The sequence below is a fragment of the Ailuropoda melanoleuca genome, chromosome 3 (assembly GCF_002007445.2).
Source record: "Ailuropoda melanoleuca isolate Jingjing chromosome 3, ASM200744v2, whole genome shotgun sequence".
Lineage (NCBI taxonomy): Eukaryota > Metazoa > Chordata > Mammalia > Carnivora > Ursidae > Ailuropoda > Ailuropoda melanoleuca.
Genome location: NC_048220.1, coordinates 21,154,830 through 21,160,829, shown reverse-complemented (window position 1 = coordinate 21,160,829; position 6,000 = coordinate 21,154,830).

Sequence of the window (6,000 nt, the reverse complement as noted above, 5' to 3'; positions counted from 1 at the left end):
TGGGGTGAGAGTATGGCATGTCCAGGCCCTGGTCCTTCTCTCTTCTCCTTGAGGGCTCTGATCAGCCTCTTCCAGGGAGCTCTTAGGAGGCATAGGAGAGGTCAAGAACACTAGATGCAGATGCCACAGAGTGGAGATCTGTGTCAGATGGTGTTCTGGAACCTGGGTGGTGGAGAGTGGGGGCCACAGGCAGTGGCTAAGCTGGTAGTCAAGGAGGCACAGAGCTGGTGTGGCCCTTCTGAGATGGAAGGTGACTTTTCTTTTGGAAATGAGTCGTCACAACTCAGACAGTTAGTCAACAAACTCTTCCAATCCACACCAGGCCCTGTGCTGGGGAGGAAGTGGAGGGGACCCTCCCAATGGCCCTCACATCTGACCCTGGAGGCTCTCAGCCTGGTAGGGGAGACAGGCAGCACTGGATCCAGGCTGGGATGGGGGAAAATTCAGAACTGAGGGATGTGTTCCCAAGGGAACACTTCTCCCAGTTTGGGGGCTCACAGGAGATCAAAGAGCTTCCTGGAAGATGGTGCCTCCCAGCACTGGCTGAAAGGGAAGTAGCGTCGGGCGGGCAAGTCAGATTGTGGGAAAACAGCCTAGTGGAAGAGTGGGGAACAAAGAGACAGTTTTAGGAGCAGGTATGGTGAAGAGAGGCAGGTTCCAGGGAGATTTAGGAGGTAGAATTACTCAGGACTTGATGATATAATGGAGTAATTTACTAATTCATTCATTTTTATTGAGCACCTACTAGGTTCCCAGCAGGGGAGGAGGATATAGGGATGGTGGAAAACAGGGCCCTGCCTTTCTGTACTTTGTAGCCCCATGGATGGAGAAGCAAGATTAATCTCCTCAATGCCGTCCCCAGAGGGCACTTTTGAATGTAAGTAGGAAAAGTTAGAACCACTGTCCAGGTGTCTAAGATGGGTACCTAGGAACGCAGGAGCAGGTCTGCAGTATCTCAGGGCCCACAGGAAGTGACAGTGGTTTGGAGGCTGCTTGTGCAGGAGACAGGCCTGGATGTGGATGGTCTGTGTCCATGCAATCACTAAAGCCAGAGAGGGTTAGCCAGGAAGAAGGGCTGAGGGCCCAGCACAGCAGTTTTTAAGGGCTAGGGGCATGTGAGAGAAGTGAGTGACTGGCCAGTGGCCAAGGCTTGGGGAGAGCAGGAAAGGTGGAGAACCAGGAGCCGTAGGAGCTCATTCCAGCAGCAGGCCTACAGGCACCAAAGTCACCGTGCGAAGAACAGAGTCCCTGGGTTTGGCCATGAGGCTCTTGGGCAGCCACACATCTTTCTTCTGGAAAGATGACATCAAGGCTGAGGCTATGACACGGGCAGGCATTCCTAGATTGCACCGCATGGAAAGTGGTAGCGATAACATCGAGTGCGTGTGGTGACTCAGGGGCCCCGGATGGGACTGTGGGAGGGTGGGGGCAGGGACCGTGGTGGGCAGTGTGACTCCTCTCAGCCCCGCCTTCCCACAGGGCCAGGAGAAAACCCTCTGGAAGGGGTTTCCTGTGAGTGTCCTCCCACAGTCTGTGGAGGAAACGGAGGCTTGTGGCCACTCTGAGCTCCTTATCGCAGAGGAAGTTATCACGATGGGAAGGAAACGGGCCTCCTGGTGCTTTACATCCCGTGGGACCTCTACATGAGCATCTCAGCTGATCTCACCTTCCCTGGGCCGGCCAGCCCTTGGTGTGGGAGTCCCGGAGTCCAGCAGCCCCACCTAGCTCGCACAGTCAGTGATGGCAGACACAGGATTTGAACCCATATCCGTTCCTGCTCCCCTGACTCCTGCTACTGTCTCAGGGATCAGAAAGTCAGGAAATGCTCTTCACCTGGCTAGACCAGCATAGGGATGTTACCCCTCATGGCCACTGTAAAGGAGCGCTCCTCCAAGTGTTGGCAGGGAAGCCAGAGTGGCCTATGAATGTCCCAGGGAAGCCCTGGGGGCCAAGGGCAGAATTTCTCCACCAGAGCTTGCCGTCCAGGCACCTCTGTGTTTCAGGTTTAGGCTCTCCACCACTGATCCCTGGGTACCCCAAGAGCGTCCCTCCTCCCTAAGCCTTGGCTCCCTTATCTCTACAGTGGGTTTAATTATTCACAGAGGAAACTGTTGCCTATCCAGAAACTTTGTGGGGGAAACCTCCCAGGGAGGAGGCAGTGCTTCAACCTTTCTTCTCTTCCCACCACTTTGGGAGATTTCTGAAGCCCAAAGTGGGCAGAGGACTTAGCCTTGCTGGAATTTGCAGGGACAGCTGCCCCTTGCCCAGCCCTAGCCCCTGACGGCATCTTTGTGGACAGATGCAGTGAGTTAGAAAGCCCAGCCTCCACCCAGACTCAGGGTTCACAGGGTCCAGCATCATGCTGAAGACACCCTGGTACAGGGACAGCACCCCGAGTGGCTCATTCTTCACTGGGAAGGGATCCTGATCTCTCCAGGCCACACCAGACACACAAGCAACCTCTTTGACCTTTGTGGTAACAGCTCCAGGAGGACCCCTCCTGCATCCCCTCTGTGTAGGTCCTCAGGGGTATAGCTCAAAAAGACCCAGCCTGTCCAAGCCAGCCTCAATTCTTATCCTGCTTTTTGGGTGTCCCCAGTCCCTGGCACTGGTGAGTCCTGACTGGTCTGGAAAGTTCTGATCGTGATTAACCATTAACCATGTGTGGACTCTGATTGCATACAGCCAAGCTTATAGGAGGACCCACCACATGCGGCCAACCTCACAGCCCCTGCACTCAGAGCTCACGATTGGTGGTCATGTTAGGCAAGGAGCAGGGAGGGTGATGCCCAGACTCACGGACACAGTGTTGAGGGCATCAACCACCATGTGCATGGAAAATGAACAGACAGAAGGGGGCAATCAAGAAGTACGGGTGAAAACAGTTAAGGCCTTGAGGGGACAAGTTGCATGTGTGGGTTTGGGCCAGGATGTGAGTGAGGAGTCTGGCACTCAGGGTTCTGGCTTAGGCAGCTGGGTGGACAGTGAGGCCATTTGTTACAGTGGGAGAGACCCGTGGTAGCAGAGAAGTTTGGGGGAGTTGTTCTAGACTGGACTGGATGTGGCAAGTTTAAGAGGCCAGGGGACCTCCAGAAAGACACTGGCAGTTGTGGCTATATGGGCCCAGAGGTCAAGGAGAGGTCAGGACCCAAGACACTTGGAAGTCATTGGTGAAGAGGAAGTTCTCCTCCCAGAGGGCTGTACAGAGTGAGCTGGGCCTTGGGTAGTGCTCAGGGGTCCCCAACTTGTAGGGCAGGGCCAAGAATGATGACACACCCTTTATTGCTTCACTCTTTGGTTCTTGGGGATTCCTTGCTATTTCCTCAGGACCCAGCAACTGCACGCTCAGGCCAGTGACACCCCATGGGTGGGTGCACCAGGCATGTGCTCTGTGATGCCTCCCTCTCAGAGCATTTTTTCCAGAGCTGGAAGTGCATCCTCTGCCCATGAATCTCTGAATCTCTGTCCCCTGGCTTCATCCCCAGCTAGGAGTGTCATCAGGTACCCAGAAGGAGTCACTTCCTTTATTTGCTTCCTTGGGGAAGAGCCACTGGATGCTGCATTAAAAATGAAAAGGAAGAAAAATCATTAGACCTCAAGCCTTAACAACTTCCCAAAGTCCTGGCGTGCCCCTCACTGCCCTTTGTGTTTGGGGCTGGACTCCAGTCTGTGCCCAGCTCCCACACCTGCCTCTCTCTGGAGCTGATGGGCCAGAGTCAAGGTTGCAGATGTGGGCTTTCTGTTCTGTGGTTCTGGAATGAGCTTCCTTCAGGACATTTCTGGATTGCCCATGCTCCCTCAGACTCTCACTGAGGCTCTTTGTAGGCATTCACATCTTTTGCCTCTGGTTCTTTAGGTCCCGGAGGACCCTGGCCTTGAGCCTCAAGGCCACCCTCCGCTCCCTGTTGTGTACCTCTGCCTCTGGGCAGAGCACTCTACCCCCTTCTGGCACCTTACCCAGAGGCCCCCTAGCCCCTCACAGGAGTGAACAACCCCTGCTCTCAGTCCAAGGGTCCAGGAGGAGTAGTGATAAAGGTGACAGTGAATGGAGGAGTTGTGGAGGAGGGTGGCCCACGAAGTGTCTCTGGGATGGCTGAAGGAGGTCCTTGGGAATTTCTCCTCCCAGCCTTGTGGCCACAGACTCAAAACTCTCTCTCCCCCAACAATGATTTCTCACTCCTCAGGCCACCCCCTAGTTTGGGTTGTGCTAAGTTACCTGTGTCGCCTGCTGGGATGCAGCAGCTCCTTTTATAATGAACGCAGAGCTGGAAGCTCACCTCCCAGCTTGGCCCTTCTTGCTGCATGACCGCAGGCTGTGACTTCCGTGTCTGAGCCCCAGTTGGCTCATCCCCTCAAGAGGTTGGAGGCCTACTTTGCAGTTGTTGGAGAGCCATGGGCTGCATGGAGGGATGTTTTCTGTTTTGGCGGGGTGGGTGCCTCCCCGCCCCTGGCCTCCATCTCCTTGGCCTTAAGAGAGGAGAGTGATTGCTGGGATGTGGACCAGCCTCCATAGCCCTCTCAAAGCTTGGAGGTAGGCTTCCCTGAAGGGGTCTTTCCCTGTACAGACTCCTTCCCCAGTGCCCAAATACCTCTCTCCTCCTAGCCCCAGGAGGCAAGTCTTGCTGGGCAGCCTGGATATATGAGGTCAACTAACTGGAAAGTCAGTCACAGGGAAAGAGCTAACTGAGAACATCCGTAGTCCTGCCCCCAATTCTGGCAAGGAGGAGGTGGTCCCAGGCTGCCCGTGGCCCAGGGCCTTGTCTTGTAGGAACAAGCAGTCATTGAGTCTGGCCCCCAGCCAGAGGAGAACAGAGTCATATTTATTGGGTACCCACTGGTGTAGGTGGGTTTATCCCTGGTGTTTCATGACCCTGTCTGATTCAAGGCTCACAGCCCCTCTGAGGGGGAGCAATGGCTGGTTGTTGTTGTTGTTGTTATTATCATCCTTACTACCATATTCAGAAGGGTCCCTGTAGGCCCACAAGGATCAGGACAGAAACAGTGGAAGGAGGCGGGGAGGGAGCACCCCACCATCCCACTCCCCACTCCCGTGCTCTTATGGCTCTGTGCTATGACTGTCCTCCCGTACCCAGCTACAGCTGGCCGCTTTCTTTCCTCTCCCATTCCAGAGACCACCCTCCCCGTGCCTCCCTGACATGGCCACTGCAGAGGTGCACGTCTTCATCCACACAGCCTGCTGTCCCTGGCTGCACCTGGTCGGTCTCAGCACAGCCCATATACCCTCTAGGGCAGGGCTCGGTCAGGACACTTGCACGGTTCCCACTGAAGGAAGTCCCTGGGACAGCTGGGATTGGGAGCACCTGTCTGAGGAAGCACTAACAAGGCTTCAGACTAGGATTCTGTGAGCCTGGGGAACAGGGAGGGCTTCTGGAGGGAAGAAGGAGGGCATCACAGAATGAGCCTAAGCTGTGGTGCAAGCTGAGCTTGGGGTCTTTGAGGAGCTGGGTGGGAAGTGGGAGATTCTGTGAACCAGTGGTCTCTTTCTCAGAAAATCCATGAGGTGTGGGGATGGGGAAACATGGATGGGAGCATGGAGGGCGAAGCTCTGGATCTAAGCCCCAGTGCGTGTGTATGTGGGCAGCACTGGGTAGGAAGAGGGGCAGTGGGCGTGTAGAGGATTTGGGTGATCAAGGTTTGGTGGCAGGGTGAGTGGGAGATGGAGCTGGGGCTCTGTGGTCGTGCTGCTTGCCCCTGGAGCTGGAACCATGAGGCTGTAGAGCTAGGAGGTACCTCTAGAGGACTGGGTCCAGCCAGGGGACCAGGCTCCAAAGGCTCCTGTGCCTCAGTGGGCATTGGCCAAAGCACTGCGGCTTAAGGATTCACAGGCTCTGCAGTCAGACTCCCTTAATTTCTCCGTGCCTCAGTTTCTTCATATGTAAAATGGGGTTAGTCGTAGACTTCTTGGGGTCATTGAGGGGACTCCCTGAGACTCTTCTCGGTCCAGGAGGGCAGCAGCAATTTTGCCTGATCCATCTCCCC